General features: G+C 39.2%; 1 pseudogene; it reads right to left on the reverse strand.

The window, feature by feature from the left end:
• Positions 1-16,682: 16,682 nt before the first annotated feature.
• LOC103018968 (transmembrane and coiled-coil domain-containing protein 3-like) lies at positions 16,683-19,684 on the reverse strand (annotated as a pseudogene).
• Positions 19,685-19,916: the final 232 nt, after the last annotated feature.

The raw sequence follows: 19,916 nt of genomic DNA on the forward strand, positions 1-19,916 counted from the left end.
CTAACATAAATATTGGGAAGGCTAATTTCAGGGAAAGAAATGATGCTGAAAAGTTGATGGAAAAACTTCTGATACCTCGCATACATACTATGAATCAGTGGAAAATTAAAATAATCAGGATTCAAATTTTGCTTTTTTTGTATCACTGACTGTGACTGTAACACGAGAACATGGAGATGCAATTTTAAATGTGGAAGTTACTTATTACAGTAAGAGAGATACAAAAATGTTATGAATAGTTTCAAGGAAATGTGAGAACATAAATTGAAGATTTGAATAAGACTTCAAGCTGATTCTATAGTATTGGTAGAATTTTGACAGCTCGGTATGAAGTGGAAGAGCATTTCATGTAAAGGGAATAGCATTGAAGAGATGGTAAAGTACAGGTAATGTCAACTTGTCAGGTTGCACGAAAGCATGGAGATATATTATGGAAAAGATGGAAAAAAATTGCAAAGGTATATTAAGACCCGTGCATAGAAGTTCTTGAATTCTATACCAAGACATATGGACTTATTTAGTAAATAGCAGGAATCCTTTCATGATGTTTGACTATGACCATATATGTGCTTTAGGAAGGGACAGTGTCATGTAGAATGGATCAGAGTAGACAGAAAAAAGGAGACGGCAGTCTGAATTAGAGGTAAGACGTAAGAAGGAGCCTCAAATATGGTAACATATCTTTTTTTTTAATTGAAGTATAGTTGATTTACAGTGGTTCAAGTGTACAGCAAAGTGATTCAGAATACATATATATTATTTTTAAGATTATTTTTACATTACAGGTTATTACAAGATAAAAATTGAATATAGTTCCCTGGGCTATAAGTTTGTTTTTTATGTCTGTGAGTCTCTTTCTGCTTTGTAAATAAGTTCATTTGTATCATTTTTTTAGATTCCACATATAAGTGATATCATATGATATTTATCTTTTTGTATAACCTTAATGAATCATAACATTCCGGGGCCTCAGTTTTCACATTGGTAAATGATGTTGGCTGAATTCAGCATAATGGAAAGGACATGACCCCTGGTTATATGAGGGGGAAGAGAGTGGGATAACAAGTAATAGATGAGGCCCAAATATTGTTATTGGAAGAATGAAAAGATCCTTAGTAAAAATAATAGTTAGGAGAAATCTGGGCTTTAGGAAGGATGGTAATGCATTCTTAAAATGCCATAGACACAATCTGATTCTAAATTCTAATAAATTTTCCAATTTTATGGTGATTTATTAATTAACTAGAAGTCATGAATTCTGAAGACATTTAACATGGTTCATAAAAATATCATGATTTTTTAAACACACTCAATTTGTACAGTGATTAAATGAGCAGTAACAGAATTGGAAAATACACAAATGGCGGAAATAGAAAATATCAATTTTACTTAAAGAAAGAAAACACCTTTAGTCATTATAAATACAACATTTTGAGAAAATTGCAAATTAGTGACAAGTGAATAAAATAAGTCCTATATTCTACAAAAACAAAAGCTTATTTATTTCAGGAAGTCACATGTTTTCCATAAAAATGAGCTTGAGCATAAAAAGACAACTTTTTAAAAATCATCTTTCTATGATCTTGGTTTTGGTTTTTTGTATTGTTTTTGTGGATTTAAAACTTTTCTTTGAAAGTCACACACTTAGAAGTTCTATCTTACGAAAATCAAAGTGTCAATGTTGTCACATTCATCAGCTTACAGTTCTCATGATTGTCATTAATGACAGCTTTTATGAATTATACAACTGCCCACAATTTTCAGTAGAGCACAATCTCTGGTGATTTTTTGTAAATAAAGGATGGCCATGTACATTCTATTTAATTCTCAAGATAACACTTTGAGTATCCCTCTCTTACAGGTAAAGTGTTTGACTTTGAGGTGTTAATTTCCAAACACCACTGAGTTCTATGTATAATCCAGAGGGCTGCTCACCTTCTACCACCTGACAGGTTCACTGTCATTGATGTCAGAAGTTCTTTTCTAAGGGATCCTCTTGGGTAGTATAGTATCACCAAGTCATGCTTCTAACATTACTACACAAATTATGGTCACAGTATAAATAGACATGTGCTTCTCCTGTGAAGAAGAAATTTATATACATCTCTGAATCTACCTGAGAAGAAGTAGTCCAAACTGAATAATCTCTCAGAAAATACTCTGGATGGTGACATTACTGATACTGTAAGTGTGGAACCAGAAGAGACCAGTGAGTATCAATCATCACTACTTTTCAATTAAGTTAAAAAAAATGTATATCATGCACACAACATAAGAACTCTGTGGGAGAAATTTGGGGAAATTTGAATGTTACAGAGTGAGGTTTGCTATTAACCTGATTTGAGACCTGGGAATCTAGGTCTAACCTAAAATCTTATAATGATTGTGTTTCCCTGAGGTATCACTTAACCTTTCAGAGCCTCAGTATCCTAATCAGTAAAATAAGGGCTTGAATTTGTTGATGGCTGGGAATCAGTTCTCCACAGGTCTCTGGTGTTTCTTCACATCTTGTGAGCAAAGACACTGACAGCCTTTGTTGCAGGCTGTCGGTACAATTATGATTGTATAGTGAGCAGCCTTGGAAGACAGGAATCCTATCTTCCTCCAGAAGGATGGTCAGGCTTACTACACATTAATAGTTTCTGGGTTTCCTAAACTCATAGTTTCACTCCTACGGTTCAACCTACTGTGTGAACAGCTACCACCTGGCCCTCTTCATGTTGTTCCATGGGAACTAAGGCTCAGTGAATTGGTGTAAGTCCACTATTGCTATTACTGTGAGTAATGAAAGCCTTTGTCTCTGACCCAGGAATCTCCTTGTGTTGCCAGCAGCCATGAAACTGTGGCAGGCTAAATAGTTAGATTGCAAGTAGTGTACAGTCAATTCTCAGATCCTTCACAGTTCTTGACACTGATGTGCATAGTCTTCTTGAAGTCTTGTAAGGCTCTATCTGCCCCCTAGCCCTCACGTCTTCGTAACTGGACAGTCTAACCTCTGTCTTCAGCTCCAAATAAGCTCAGTCATGATCATAGTGCTCTCTGCATGTGTAATTTACATAAAAACAATACTCAACAGCAAAGGAAGTGTAAGGGAATCCAATAAAATTTTGAATATATGCATTTTTCCCTACCCCAACTTGGGCTTAGTCTGTTTATTGAATAATCCAGCAGCATTGATTCTAAACCTGAACACTGTCGGAACTGTTATCTTCTCCCTTCTTGCCCATATCTCTGTGGTTCCTCTTCCCCAACTCCCTGGCTCTGTTCCATCCCACCACCAAGTCAAGCTGACTCTCTTCTGTTGAGTTAATTTGATATCAATAGCTTACCTCTCATCACTTGTCTGTATGTCATCCCCCTGCTCATCTTGATTAGGACTGTCCCACTGCTTCAGTAATGCTGCGCTCACTGTCTGACACAAACCACATTTCTTTGAGGTAATGCATGATTCAAGGCTCATCTATCTAAGGAAGGAGGTGTATGTCAGAAGCTCCATTTTAAGTACAAACCCAGGTTATGTTCACTTCCAATTATACTAAGTGAGTGTCAGTGGATATTTAATTATGTATTACCACTGACATATTGAAAAATAAGAGGCATTTAGACAAAAGCATTTTTGGGCTTTTTTAATATCCTCTCATCAGTTAGAAGACAATCTTAGAAATGTCATCATCATGATATTAAAAAGAGCAAGAGTGGGAATTCCCAGGCAGTCCAGTGGTTAGGACTCCAAGCTCTCACTGCCAGGGGCCGGGTTCAATCCCTAGTCGGGGCACTGGTTCCCACAAGTCACCTGGTATGACCAAAAAAAAAAAAAAAAATAGTAAGGAGCAAGAATAAGAAAGTGGCTTTAAACTTGAGGAAATTTGAGGATTGAGGGTAAATATAAAATTTCTTAGTAAAACGTGATACGGGATGGGAAAGAAAGCTGGAGGATACTTACTTATAAATGGTTAATAAACATTCCAAAGTTGTATGAAGAAGACAGAATCAGCGAAGTCAAGTGATTTGTATATAATATTTTTGGAGGGAGAAAAGTTTATTTACAAATGAATTAAGCATTTATATACATTATGGCATCTTGTTATTCAGTAGCCTCTTCCTCATGCTTATCCCATTCCCTTCCTTCCTTCCTTCCTTTTTCTTTTCCTCTGTTTTTATCTTTTTTTCTTTTTAATGGCAACTTTTCCTTTTTTGGTAAAGATCAAAATACTTGAAACACTTTCTTGAGCCTAGAGGCACATCCCCACTCTCACCGCCTTGATCTGAGTGGGGAAATACATTCTGTGTGAATAGCACTTAGTGGTCTGCTTTATTAACTACAGTGGCAGTTTAGTATTAATATGATTTATATATGCAACATGATTGAGAAAGACATTTAGTGCCTTTCTCGACCATATTACTCTCAGGAGCCCATACTTATGTCTCTTGCCCCAGAGGGATTATTTCCTGTGGGATATCTACCTGGAATATATGTATATACATATATATACATATATGTATATACATATATATACATATATGTATATACATATATATACATATATGTATATATGAATATATATATGTATATATATACATACATATATATATATATTGTATATATATATATATATATATATATATATATATATATATATATATATTCCCCCTTCCAAGGGTATTGGCTCTATGAAATAGCTGTCAGGCACTTTGCTTCAGGTTGCTCCATACAGATTTATTTTCCAGTTCCACAACCTCCTCAGAAGCTAAGTTTTCAAGACACTATGAAGTCTCCCCATTGTCAAGCCAGCAATCATTCCCTGGACAAAGTTTTCCCTTTCCTGAAGGAATGCCTGATTTTGAACAGGAGTCATCCCCAGCCTCTAGGCCAGCAGTAAATCCCTGTCCTTGTGAGCCACATGGAAGGAGAAGCTACGGCCCCACTGGCTGCCCGGCTGATGACTCCAATGTGGCTCAATCATCTGAAGTTGGTTTCTGACAAAATAGGCCTAAGGTTGCCAAAGGAGAAAGGAGACACAGCCAGACTTCCTCTTCCTCAAGCTATCTGGTCTTTAATATTATTTTCATGCTCTGAATTATCTTATTTAGTCATGTTCTTGGCTGGTGCAGGTCAGCTCCATGAGGGTAGAACTCCGGTTCTCTGCTGCTTTTCCAGAGCTTTTCTCTGTAGACTTCTCTGTCTTGTCTGCATTTTTTATTTTTTGTTTGAATTACCTCTCTATGGTCTCAGGAGGAGACACTGTCCCACATGCTTCTTTCCAGGGAATCTCAAATCTCCAGATCCCCCGGCCCTGCAAGTCCCCAGCACATTGAGCTAACCCATGCCTTTGGCCATGAGAAAGGACAACAGTCCTCAGCCTCCCCACAGCCCAGTGAGGCTGACTTAGTGAGGGCCACCACCTGTGACTCCTGGATGGGAAGAGTGAGGTCACAGAGGGAGGAGAGCGCCAGCCTCGCCAGGCTGTGCTGTTGTCAGGTAAGCTGTATCCATGGCCATCAAGAGCCTGGTTACAACTGTGAAGGCCCCAGACAGGCCCAAACAGCTTCATTCACTTTTACATGTGATCCCATGACACCTCCTTTTTGTAAAAATAAAATTCTAACTGTAGAAAGCTCATTTACAGCTTTAAAAAGTTCATGTTTTCCTTGCTGAAAATAACTTAAAAGAGCTGTCAGACTATTTGGGATGGCATGGCCCCAGCTCTGACTTATTAACTATGTGATCTTGAATAAGTCAAGCAGTAACTCTGACCTTAAGTTCCTCCCTTACATTTGAATAAAAATAGTAACTTCTTCACCTTCAAAGTCACTTCTAAAAATCATATTCCCCAGATTCAAAAATAGACATCAAGAAACTCACCATAAATTTAGAATAGAAAGTCTATATCTAACTAGATTGCACTCTTCTGACTCCCCAGATCTAGTTAATTTCAAAATCTTGCCACATCTACTTCCTTAAGACTCTTCAATTCATGTATCTCTCCATTCCTGCTACCCCACTGCAGCCATCAGCTCACCTCCTCTCCTGATCCCAAACATCCCTAACTGGTTTCCATCCCTTGCTCTTCTCCAAGTCATTTTCTGTACAGGGAGATCCTCATCTAAAATGCAAGCACATCATCTACCTCTCGAAAGTCCTTCCTGTTTCCCAATTTCCTTAACACAAAGTTCAATTTCCTTAACCTGGTTTAAGAGTCCTTTATGACTGAACCCTGCCATCCTCTCTAGTCCTCTCCAAATCATCCGGGACCAAAGGCCATTTTTCTCAGCACAAGAACAAAGAGGGTTGTTCCAGACAGAAGGAAGAGCACGGGCAAAGGTGCAGAAACTTTCTATGGGTCAGTGTGATGGAGAAGGGTAAGCAATGCCTCTGTGTGACTTGAGGGTACAGATGAAGGAATGAAGAAAAAGAAAAGGAAACCAGAGAAGCTGAGTGCAGATTGCGAGAGGCGTGGATTGTATCAGTAAAGAGTGTGGACTTCCCTGCAAGCTGACAGAAGTCCTCGATCCATGACCACTAGGACACTTGTAATTAGAACTGCATTTCAGAATGTTAACTCTGGTGGCCACAGTGCACACACACAGAGGTAACGATCTGAGATCTGAAAGAGAAGTCACAGTTAAATAAAATTCTCTGTGAAAGAGATCAGCGCCGAACAAAGCCCATGCGAGTGGACATGGAAAGAAAGTAAAAGATTCCAGAGGAGTTTTGAAAACTGTGGGGAATTAGGACGAGGGGAACACTGCCAAGGACATAGGGGTACTAATTTGAGTGAGTAGGTGGGTGCTGTTGATAAAAGTAGTGAATGAAGGGATTTTGTGGAGATCAGAGTTGAATATTACTTTTTTTTTTCTGAAAGCATTCTGAAAACTGTAAACACCGTGCTGTATAAGATATCATCATCATTATTATCAAGTAGTGCTGTGTTAATAGCCCTTTGGGTCTAAAGTTTGAATGATGGGAGCTTCTTGTACTTGAAATAAACTACATTGTAAGTACTCAAGATGGATATTATCTCTTCTGCTTTAAGATCCTCCAGGGATGAGCCACCATAACAAGCCAGAGAAAGCCCCTCTTCCTAGCAACTAAGAATCCTTCCAGATGTCTTATCCTTGGACTCTCCCCCTCTATATATTACAGAGTCCACTTGAACAATTTTTAAAAGGATTTGTGACATTCAGATATAAGAGAATCAGGATTTTTAGAGCCCTTTAAAATTCAAATATAGGAAAAAAAAGTAAGTCTTCTGTTTGATCACAAAAGCTCTAAAGATACAAAGAGAGAAAAGTCTGTCCTAGCATTATAATAATATCTGCTTTTACTAGAAACCTGAGCTGACTTTAATCATCTACACTTCAGTCCGGGCCAATATCTCAGAAAGCTGAAAGTATGGTGAATGCTGTCACACTAATACAAACCTTTGCAGAAATTTCCCAAGGATATGCAAAGACACATTTTCTCTGTCTCTCTATGTCTCTCTCTGCCTCTCTGTCTCTGTCTCTGTCTCTCTCTCTCTCTCTCGCACACATACACACAAGCTCTTTAATTACTAAGTTTCTTTCACTGTAGACAGGATAAATCTTTCAATTAATATAGTATATTTCATGTTAAAAATGTTTCACCCCTTAAAGATATTCAGTTGTAATGGATTAGTTCAATCAATACTTACAAATTGCAGATTTAGAGGGGATAATTGAGAAATGCAAACAAGGAGAAGGGAGGAGAGAGCGATGTGTCTTTGTCCTCTCTGTGAGGCTGGAGAGACAAAATAAAGGCATGCAGAACACTGCCGGTCCACACTCTTTGAAATATGAAAACAGTACCTACTACTGCATCATTCACAGAAATCACTCACAAACTTTTTCAATTGCATTTATTTTGTGTGCTGCCATCAGAACATAGAGTACTTCCTTATTTAAAGTAAGTTTCCAAAAAAGAATTTTAAATTTAGAAAAAATAAAAACCCCTTGCACTTAAAAAAATTTTCTTTATCTATCACTTTCATGCTTAAATGGTCATCCAGTTTGACATTACTTTCAATGAGAATAATAAGTCTCAATAGCACTTCTATTATCCAGCCTACTGTAAGTATGCAGCACTTAAGTTGAAGGAAGATTATTTCATTTTTATCTTTTCTGGAACACCAGAGGAAAAGCTCAGGCATTGTCACATTTCATTTGCAGGTAAACCTGTATTCATCTTAGGTTAACTGTTTACCACTATTCAACTTTTCACCTAATGGTTCCATATTTTTTCTTGTAGGACAATGTCTACTTTTATTTCAGGATGAATCATTTGTGGCTATTTGACTTTTTATGGCTCATGGATTCCTAACGAATATCCAAATTGTATTTGCATTATCCTGTATACAATCCTAAGTGGTAAGATTTTCATCTTACATGTTGTGGCTTGATGCCCTTTCTTAAATATTGGTAGGGAATGTCTCCTTGGCTTATTCATGAAGAAGTTAGTAATGGGGTGTCCACAAGCATTTATACTTGATATTTTTATTCAACTTCTTTTAATCAAGGGTTTTACTACTCTGTGAATTAGAAGAAAATGTGGTGGAGAGCAAGCTCCTTACATGTCTTCTGAACATTCTTTTTGCTTTATTTTATTTTATTTTTTATTGAAGTATAGTTGATTTACAATGTTGTATTACTTTCAGGTGTACAGCAAAGTGATTCAGTTATATATAAATTCTTTCTCAGATTCTTTTCCCTTACAGGTTATTACAAAATATTGAGTATAGTTCCCTGTGCTATACAGTAGGTCCTTGTTGGTTATCTATTTTATGTATCATAGTGTGTATCTGTTAATTCAAACCTCCTAACTTATTCCTCCCCCTCCTTCCCCTTTGGTAACCATAAGTTTGTTTTCTATGTCTGTGGGTCTATTTCTGTTTTGTGTATAAATTCATTTGTATCATTTTTTTAGATTCCACATATAAATGATATCATATGATTTTTGTCTTTCTCTGTCTGGCTTACTTCACTTAGTATGATAATCTCTAGGTCCATCCATGTTGCTGAAAGTGACATTATTTCATTCTCTTTTTATGGCTGAGTAATATTTTTATTGCACATTTTTATCTTGCTTACAGAATAATATCTGAATATGATTTTCTACAAATAAAAGTTTGAAAAATTTAGCAAAGAGACATACTGTCCTGTAGGTAAGGTAATATAACATGGAGAGTCCAGCTTACATGAAACTTGTTAGAGTGCAATAAAGGGATAACCAAAAAGGATAAAAGTATCATTATATTCTTTTTAAATGTTCTGAAGATTTAAGCAGTGGAGTATTGTGGGAAGCACTAATAGGAACATGACGAGGAAAGGCTAGTAATAGCCAATCATTAAAAATAGCAAGAAAGGAAAATAAAATATTTAGGTCACAGTTCCATAAAGGATACGGTGTTATTTCTAAATTTTAGATAACATTCACTGATCAAGTACTACCACTTTTGACGGCAGCGGTGTAAACTATACAACCTCAGAGATACAATTTTACACTGAGATCCAGTCCTTTACTTCTAAAACAGAATTTGTTTACCTAGAAAAGAGCTGCTGACTTTACCTGCTAATGTTTGTTTTCATATTCCTAGATTTAAATTTAAGAAAATCTATACACAGAGAAGCATGAAGTACTGGGTATTTAATCACCTCTTCTTAACCTCATTAAGTCCACTTAATAATCCTTTTGGTTCTGGCAAGACACATTGGTGATGATACAATGATGGTGAAGATGAGATGATGGTGATGGTGAGATTTTTGTTTGTTGTGTTTGTGTGTGTATGTGCATTGAATCAAATGCTCAAAATTTGATTTTGTGTGTGTGTGAATTGAATCAAATGTTTGTGTGTGCATTGTGTGTGTGCACATTGAATCAAATGTTCAAAATTTGAGCTGCGTGTTTTTTAATGAATAAAACAGTTGGATTTGCTTTGGTGGCTATTTTTGCATTGTCCTTTAGATGATTTTTTCTCCTTTTATTCAGTAGAAAGAAGGTTTTTGTTTCACTGACTCAATCCTTTCTCAGTTCCTTCTCTCAGTTTCTCATTTATCCTCCCCGTGATGGGAATGGGGATGGGAGGGAGTGGGAATTTTACATTGCCGGCTAAGGCTTGAGAGGCAAAGCAATGTCCGAATGACCCGCCTCTCTTCTTCCTCATTTATTCTACTCAGAAGCATAACAAAATCAAATCTCAATAGTAAGTACTTACCTTGCTCTAAACAGATCAATCTTTTTCTATTAGATTTGTCACATGAGACATGAACTCGACTGTAATTGATTTCAAAGTCATGTGGCACAACAGCCACTATAGTATTTTCCTATGATAGTCTCAATCAATAAGCTTAGCAGCTTAACAAAAATAATTACATCAACATATCTGATTTCCTGACACCATTTTGTTCTTAGTTGTTAGAAACAGTGTGTTATTAGAAGAAATCCAATAAGTGAGAAGCAAGAAGGATAAGAGTCCAGGTACCTAAGTACTCCCACCTCCTGGCCTCCAGTGATACTGATTCCCTCATTTTCTGAATCTTTTCACAGCTCACAGCACAGTCCATCAGTCTTACAGGCAATTCTCATAGTACTTGGATTTGGAGTTTGATGCAGGCTTTGTATGAGCAGATGCTTATATAAAAGCTAAAATAAGCAGGTATTAAAAGGATTAAGTGATTCAGTAGAGTATCTCAGCCAGCCATAATTCAAGACACAATAGTTCAAATCTTTCATTGCTGTTTTCTTTGATAAAATGTAGGTTTTAACCTTTGGGGAAGTCTTTTTCTACAGTGTCATCAGCAACTCCAAACCTGTCAACTCAACAATACTTTACAACAATGTCTTTCACAAGGTCTGAGGCAGAGAAAGGAATTGCAACAATAGGGCCTAGGATTCTGTGAGATTGGAAATGTAGTAACATATATTGGCTAGTTACTTTGTGTATGGAGATAGGTGACTCGGCAATGATATAAGGGGAGAAAAATGCCTGACGTAGAAAATCGAGTCACAGGAAAGAATAAAGGTATTCTATCAGGGGATGTCGAAGTCTTGTATATGCCACGTCTGAATTAAAATGATAAACTATTAACAAGTCATTTTAGTACTTATCTGTAGAGTTTCTAAAGACTAATTTTTGTTTGCATTAAAGTTGCAAATATTAATTTAGTCACTAAAATGTTGAAAATCATCTGTATTTTTGACGTTTCTGTTTATACCAATTATTTATTCATTTTTACATGCCTGTTTCTTCTGTTATCATCATAGGATGTGAATATCAATCGACTTTAACTTTATCTCATTCACTATGCAAAACCTCAATTTGTATATTTCTTTTGCCCAAATCAAAACATAATTTCATTGACCAAAAGAAGGATATTTTGCACAAAACTGGGTTGGCTCTAGTTTTCCTTCATCACTGAGGTCTAACCATGCACTGATCACTCTTCCAACAGACATTTATTGAGTGCCTGTTATCTTTCAGCTATTGTACTAGATACAATAGTGAGCAAACAGACAAGGTCTATTCTGAGAAAAGGCAGACATCACTTAGAACTGAAAAATAAACAAACAAAAAAACTTGATATGAGAAATGATTTGAAGACAGGTGAGTAAATTTTCTAGCTCTAATGGTGAGAATAAGCAAGCAAACAGGAGGCAAAAGTAATTTAATCCAACTCTTAATGTGGAAGTAATATTTGGCCCAATATGTCTGAACTTAACATACTTGAGATTAGCTCGGGTATGTTATATGATTTGTAAATTTCCAAAAGGACTCCATTCTGTAAGTATAAACCCTTTACAATGCTTATATTTTAGATTTTCTTAAAAACTTATTGTGGTTAAAACAAATTATCTTTTAAAATGCAAAATTACTTAGAAGAGCAATATTAATATAGATAGCTATTTGCCCCTTAATTGAATATTTTGGGATTATTTAATTACAGTCAACTAAAATGAAAGCATGGTTTTCAATGGGGAGAAAAACAACCTATAGCATTGCTTGGAAGATCTTACATATGGAGTTCATTGAGGGCAGCTTATGGCAGAAAGATATGTAAAATGAAGAGTTATGACCCCATAGAGGAACTTGTCCTGCTTTTCTAATTACAGTTTCACTTGCCAGGGTGATGCTAACAAAGTTGTGAATAAGATTTATTGTTAGAGATTTTTCAAGAATGACACATGGATTGATTTTAGATAATTTCTTATCTGAGGAACACAATGCTAGAAAGTAACATGCATAGATAGATGATAGAGATAGATGATAGAAAGAAAGATGGATGCATAGATAGATAGATTGATAGGTAGATACAGATGAACAGAAACATATCTGTGAGATAACTGGCAATATTATTCTCATTGCCCAGCAAATAAAAGGATACAGTGGATACATGACTAAGATATGACAGTAAATAAATGAAAAGATAGGAGAAACCTATCTTTCCTAATAATGTTTAGCTTCGGAATAATAAAGATTGCTTTCTTTTAGTTGGTGTCCACTTTCTTCCCTACCCCTCTTTTTCTTCCACTCTTTCTTCTCTACTATTTCTTTCATCTTCTTTGGTATCTCATCATTATCATCACCTTCTTCTTCTTCTTTCCCTGCTCCTCCTCCTCCTTTTCCTCCTTCTCCTCACCCTCCTCCTACTTCTTCACCTTCACCTTCATCTTTGTTTTCATCTTTGTCTTCTTCATTGTCACAATCTAGTTATGGGATGATGATCTAGAAACTCTTTAAATGCATATCTCTTATGGAAAAATCACTGAATACTTGACTTAAAGATATGGATATAACCTAGAAAAAAAGTGTTTCTTTAATACTTTAGGAATAGTTTGTTGTATGGAAATTTCTTATCAGACTTCATTTTTGTAAAGCAGTTTTAGGTTCAGAATTTTTCAAAAAATCAACAAGTTCTTTTTCAAAAGAGTTTTGTTTTGTATAATTATTCAATAGATTAATATCAGCATCCTTGAAAAATCTTAGCTAGAAATCTATTCCTGGAAAAATCATAAAGCTTATAATGTAAACAATTGTCAGTGCCATTGAATGTGTAAGACAGACACAAAGAATTCTGCATTTGAGGTATTATTTTCTTCATGGTTATATTTGCATAATAAATGTACATTTTGATAAAACTTAAATCTGCATTTAGATAAAACTAGTTCTATATTTAGAAAAACTTAAATATTTCTTAAATATTTAGGTTATCTTGAAATTTCTATTATGTCTGAGAGTTATCCTCTAGCATTAGAAATCATCTAAGAAATTGCTTACAAAGTTATTTTTGCCTCAAAAATTTTAATATGCATTTTGAAACTGTGTCTTATTTACTTTATTTTATGTTTAATTCTAATCTTTAGGGATATTCTGTCTCACAAAAAGCACTGTTTTTTAAATTTTGGATGATGATTGCAGAATTTCTTTGCATCATTTTTGCAAGTGGCAGACTTTTCATTATTGATAATTATGTTTGTGGTGACATAGATTATGAAAAACAATTCCTAAATTCAGCATAAGATTGAGGTATACTATATTCTTTTTTTTTTTTTTCCAGTGACAAGATTAGTACTGGGTGCATAATTTTTCTAATACACATGGAAATAGGTACTAATGATGTATTTTGTTCTCCATGATTGGACCAACACTGTGGGGGGAAAATATACATTATTCTAGGTCAATGCATTTCTATTTTCATAATTATTTTAATTATACATGGTATAAATAAATGTTTTTTGTAAGGAACCTAATATGGTAGTTAAAGAATATCTTTAGCTTAAAGAATATGTAAAGGTTCAAACTTTTACACTTTTGTACGCTGTACAAAACTGTCTACAGTTTTGTAATGAGAAATGAAGGGTTTTCACAGTCAAGGGCATTGAATAACTTAACTTCTTTTTGTCTAGCTTTTTTTTTTTTCTTTTGATAAATATTTTCCAGCTTTAGTTTTCTGTTCATAGCTTTAATTTACATTTCATGTTATTTAAATTTTCTTATTAAAGGGCATTTGAAAGTGAGGTTAAAACTATTGCAATTTTGGTCAATATTATTTATTGAATGTCCACAGAGTACATGTGTCTGTATTAGGAAACTGAAGTAAATAAAAGGCACAGTTTCATCTCTTTGAGAAGCAGAATTTTTATCCATACAGCTGCATCTCACTTTGAAAGGTGATAGATATCTTAAAAGTCCCATGCAAAACAAGTTGTAAACATAAATGCATATTGAAATATATAAGGAGAGCTCATTATTAAAAGAGATCTCATGGTCAATGTAAAATGGGTAATTTTGTAAGGAGGTGATAAATTTTAATAATTATTTTCTCAATGTGTTTTTTTAACCTATTAACTTTATGTAACTTAGAGATCTCTATGTACAGTTACTGATGGGGATATAAGAATATTTTGAGATAGTAGTATAAGGTTGAGTTCATCAAGAAATAAGTCACAGGGATATAATGTGCAGCACAGGAGTAGAGTCAATATTTTATAATAACTGTATGGTGTGTAATCTATAAAAATATTGAGTCACTATTTTGTACATCTAAAACTAATATAATATTGTAAGTCAACTATATTTCAATAAGAAAACACAGTTCCATGAAGGAGCAATTGAGATTACTGAAAAATGAGCAACATTTTGTCACTTGGGTGTTTGAATGACCTACTATTAGAAGCTAGAAGTCACAAAATTATAGCCCCATAAGGGTTTCGTTTGGCAATAATAGTGTTTTCTAAATTTTAATAACTTTATGTGGGGCAGACAGTCCCCAGTTTACCTAGTTCCTAAACTCCATTGTGTCTTATATTCCTTATAATTCATAGCCTATTATGTCTTACAATGGTGTAGAAGAGAAACATAGTAGTTCTTACCTTCATATGGAGCTTATGGTCCATTAGTAGAGTAGATAGAAGATAAATAATTACATCATTGAATTGAAGTGATGCTAAATACCTCAATGGAAATTACAGACGAAATTAGAAATTTAACAATAGGATTTAAACTAGGAAAGTGATACTTAAGCTAAAACTTGAACAATTAATAAACCAGAGGAAGAGCTACCCAGGCCGAGTCTCCATTTCCTGATGAGAAAATTGAGGTCTGGAGGGACAAGGTGACATTCATGACAAGTTAAGAAAGGAAGAAAATTCAGGTCTCCTGGCTCCCAGGATGAAATTCTTTTCACTGTCAACATTTGAATCATCCATTTAAAATAATCCAAACCTATAAATTCAATGTATTTGGATACCAAAGTTTACATAATAAACACTTCAAAAAATCAAATGAGCAGAGATAACTTGGTTACCATTCACCGTTTTATAGGTTCCTCTCTGTCACAGCTAAAGACCATGGGAAAGAATAATAAGAAAATTCATTAATTAGGATCAGTTTCTACTGTTTTTAACTAGTTAAGTCATTTGTTTAACTAAGATCCACCTTTATTGGCACCTGAAGTAATAGTGTATGTTGCGTGTAATATTTCCTCTTTTTAAAAACTAATAAAATTTGAATTTGGACACAGAGAGTGAAGATATTCATATGCCCAAACCAGAAACAATATGAAGGTTGTGCTTCAGTGAGCATATTATCTATTATAAGAGAGAAAACTCTGAGTAATGAATTTGTCAATTTTTCTTTGCTGTGGCTTTTGGGTATCATTTTCATTTTGCTTTAAAACGTGATTATATGCAAAAAACATTGGTCTTAAGAGGTCAAAGCCTCTATTCTACCTGGGTGGACTTGGAGAAGAACCAAGTGTGATCAGCCAGAGACACTGGTAACAATTATTAGTGTCAGATTCCCACCGGCAGTTTTTCTAGTCTTGGACTTCCATTCCTGCCTTGAGGATCCTTTATACCATTCAAGGGGAGTCTTCAAATCAAAATAACTTAAAATCTTGTGATTTGGGCACCAATTTATCTAAGGATTATGATGAAGCCTATTCCTTTACGCCCTTTCCTCTGCCTGTTCCCCAAGCAAATAGTAGACAGAGGTTCTAAAAGCTACATGTATCCAAATCTACCCAATGTCTCACTTATAAATATGGTATGGATGGGGGTAGACAGTTAAATGAAAAAAGTTAACAGTTATAGAGCATTCACTATGTGCTAGGACTTCTGCTTGATGCTAAATATCTATTAACTTTTTTTTTATACTGATCATAAATGATTTTTATTAAGGAATGCATAGTCTTGTGATTCAAAACCAAATATTTTAAAAGAATGATTTACCTGATAAAAACTGACATGAAAGTGTTGTTTAAAATTGTAATAAAAAGCAAAAGACATTTAGAAGAACTTGTCTCATTTTAGAAAACATAGACTTTAAGGACTAAAAGTAACTTTCCAAACACATTGTGAGAATTAAAAGCTCACGTCACAGAAACGTTTAATAACAAATGTTGACCAACGGTTTACAAGTTGTACAATAAATAAAAAAGCCTCCTAGTTTTTTTCTTTACCAAAAAAACATGAACTGATGAAATAACAATAGAAAATTAACATTAATTTCTGAAGAAAAGGCACATCCAGGCAAAAGAGTCAAGGCGATTTGTAAAACGCAGAGTTACATGTACACGGTGCATAATCACTGCACACAGAGGCGGGCTCCAGGAGACTCTGAGGTCCGGGAATGCGGTGACAGCTCCGGCCGGTCACCTGGCCGCGGTCCTCAGAGGCTGGACCTTCTCTCGGGCCAGGGCGCACACCTGGCGACGGCCACTCGCCAAAGCAGCGGGGCCAGAGGAGGCTGAGCGTGGTCACACTCAGGATGAGGAGGTACACCTGCCGGGGGCGGGGCGTCAGCGCGGCCGGGGGTGTGTCTCCGCATCACGGTGTGCAAGGCTCTGGTGCCCGGCCTGGAGGAGGGCGCCCCCTTCCCCAAGAGGCCCCGGGGACTGGGGCGCCCCACCCACCCCAGCCCTACTCCCCCTAACAACCCCGCTCCGCCAGCCGGGCAGAGACTCACCTCCAGAGAGATGACACGCGCTCTGCGCGCCCGTCTCCCCAGCACCAGAGAGAACTCGCTGACCTGGGCCAGCCCCGCGGCCACGATCCACTTGACGTACTGGCTGTTTCTCGGGCAGCAGCAGAGACAGGACCAGGGCTGCCAGGACGAACTTCCAGAGCGGCAGGTCACGCTCGGCCAGGCTGGGCCCGGAGCACCGCCCGCAGAAAGCAGGGCGGGTCCCGGGGGGGCCGCCCCAACACCGCGCGGGAGGACGCATGGAGACCTCCCCACCCCGGGAAAACCAAGGCCCTCCCACCAAGCGAATATCGTGCAGTGTTCAGAATGGAAACTTTGTTTTTAACAAAACGTAAAGAAATCGCAGAGGAATCAGCCTGCAGCGGGCGGTGCCGTTCAGCCATCATCGGGGCGCTGCTCCTTCTCCTCCGCAAAGCCAGCGGCCACCGCCCAGGCCAGTTCCACTCCAAGAATCCCACGCTGACATGGGCACCTCAACAATTTGTAGTCACAGAGATCAGAGAAGTGGAAAGTGGCAAAATAGTTCTCAGTGGCCGTTAAAATGTACGTTTGCATCACCAGAGCCGGGTTTGCGGTTCTTTAGACTCACTTAGAAGTCCAATTACAGAGCAAGGGTGTCACTGGAGGACACCCACCCCATTTTCAACACAAACTCTGAGACAAAGGGCCATCCCGATCCAAGAAGCCCCGGCTGCCCGGGCTGCGCTGGGCGGGGGGTACACACAGGCAGGAAGTGAGGCGCTTGGTGTGACTGGTGAAACTAAAGGCAGCATGGACTTCGCAAGCAGGGGCCCTACCTTCATGACCACCACCGAGGGGGTGAGGACCAGCAGGACGGTGAGCTCGTACAGCACGAAGGTGGGGAACACGTGAAGGCCTGTGGGACGGGGACGGGCGATCGTCCGGGCGGGGCGGCCAGCCTCCCTGCCACCCCTACATCCACAGGCTCCTCCGCCAGGACGGGAAGGGGCAGGGTGTCTCCCACCCACTCCACCCCGAGAGCCCGAGCAGAGGGCCGGGCGACTCAGTGCTCCCCGCCCTGTTTCCACGGGCTTCAGAACCTGCCTCTCGAGGCACCCAGAGTCTCTGGGGCTCTTGGACCCACCGAGCAGTGCAGGGTGTGAGCGAGAGACCAGGTGGCGGGGCTGTGACCACGAGCGGGACTGCCCCCCTCCACGGGGACATTCCCAGGGCAGCAGCCTCGACACACCAGTTTGATTTTTTGTATTAAAATTAGAATTTCTTCCTGCACTTGATGTGAACGTGCTGAAGTGGACCTGCCACCCTGCTGAGCAGTGGACCCTCAGGACCACCAGTCAGGAGCCCCCGTCCCTCAGCTCAAACCTTCCCTCCTTCTAAGGGAGAGTCCCTCAGACCCTAGTCGCCATGGGAACTGTTTTCGCAGCACCAGCTAAGTAGAAACACGTGTGAGCAGATGAGACCCAGTGGGAGTGTCACCTCTGGAGGAGGAGGGTCACCTATGGACGCGAAGAACACGATGGCCAGGAAGTCGCGGACGGGCTCCACGTAGTACACGACCTCCTCAATGACCACGTGACCCTGGGAGGACACCAGGGTTCCGGCCAGGAAGCAGCCCAGCTCCATGGACACATCCAGGAGCTCGGTGATTGTCATCATGAGGAAGGTGAAAGCAGAGGTTCCCAGGATGAGGATCTCCTTGTTCCCCCCCCTTGCTCTCTGCGTGCAGCTTTCGGCAGTACGGTTCCACGAGGTAGGTCCTCACGACAGGATAGAAGAGGAGAACCGCAGCAAGCGAGAAGAGGACCTGCCCGACCAGGCCCAGGACCCGAAGGATCTCCATGGCGACGCTTTCTCAGCTTCTCTGGCGAAAATTCTAAGCCAACGAGGAAGAGAGTAAAGAACACGCCAAATTCTCCTAACGTCTCCACCTGCACAACTGACTTAATACTGTTGAGTCCGGAGGGCCCCAGAACCACGCAGCAGATGATGTAACCAAACATGGTCGGCAGTCCTATCATTGTGCAGAGCCAGCCGCATGGTAAGGACAACATCCCTACGGTGACGATGTCCTTTATGTGGTGGGGGTCTGCCCGCGGGATGGTGGCGTCCCTGGGCTTGGTCAGGATGTACTGGTTACTCTGGGCGTCGATGAGCATGCTCAGGCCCAGGTCCTCCTCTACCTCCCGTTTCGTGACGTTCTGCTTGGAACTGGCCTCTTCCTCTTCCACCCGCAGAACTGCCTCAAAGTTGACCCCTCTGACCTTGATGGCTGCCTTCCGCAGGGCCTCCAGGAGCTGCCTGCTGCTCTCCTTCACGTTGACCACGTCCCTGTAGTCGCCCTGCAGGGCTCTCTGGAGCCCATGGATGGCCTGGAAGACTGAGTTTTCACTTTCATTCAGCTCTTTCTGGAAAATTTCAAACATGTGCACCTGAAACAGCTTCTCTTCGTCCAAAAGGCTGGCGTCTTTTTCCACTGCTCTGACTGCACTTTTCAGTTTGTTAAGAACCACAGCCTTTTGGCGAAGAAGCCCAGAGAGCTTTCTGCAACCGTCCAGGACCCACTGTCTCCTCTGGGTGACGGCCACCCCTTGGCTCCGGTGCAACTCGATGGCGTGTCTCACCTCCTCTTCGTGCTCCGCACCGTTGGCCAGCAGGTGAAGGAACGGGAGTCACATCCAGAGGTGGCTTTTCCCCAGTACCTTCATGATCCAATTTTAGGGACTGGACAAAGCAGTCCAAAGATTCCTGCTAAGTCGGGCTTGCATTTGAGATACGTATTTTCAGCTGGTATGGGAGCTCCAGGCAGGAACTCCAGAGTGAGCCGCTTGGGTGGAGCAGGATCAGGGTTAGCGGGTGCAGGACCTCCGGACGTTCTGGCCGCGCCGCGTCCTGGGCCCGGCTTTCCGGAGGGGAGAACCAGGACGCGGCTTATCCGCA

This window comes from Balaenoptera acutorostrata, chromosome 18 (genome assembly GCF_949987535.1).
Source record: "Balaenoptera acutorostrata chromosome 18, mBalAcu1.1, whole genome shotgun sequence".
NCBI classification, from domain to species: domain Eukaryota; kingdom Metazoa; phylum Chordata; class Mammalia; order Artiodactyla; family Balaenopteridae; genus Balaenoptera; species Balaenoptera acutorostrata.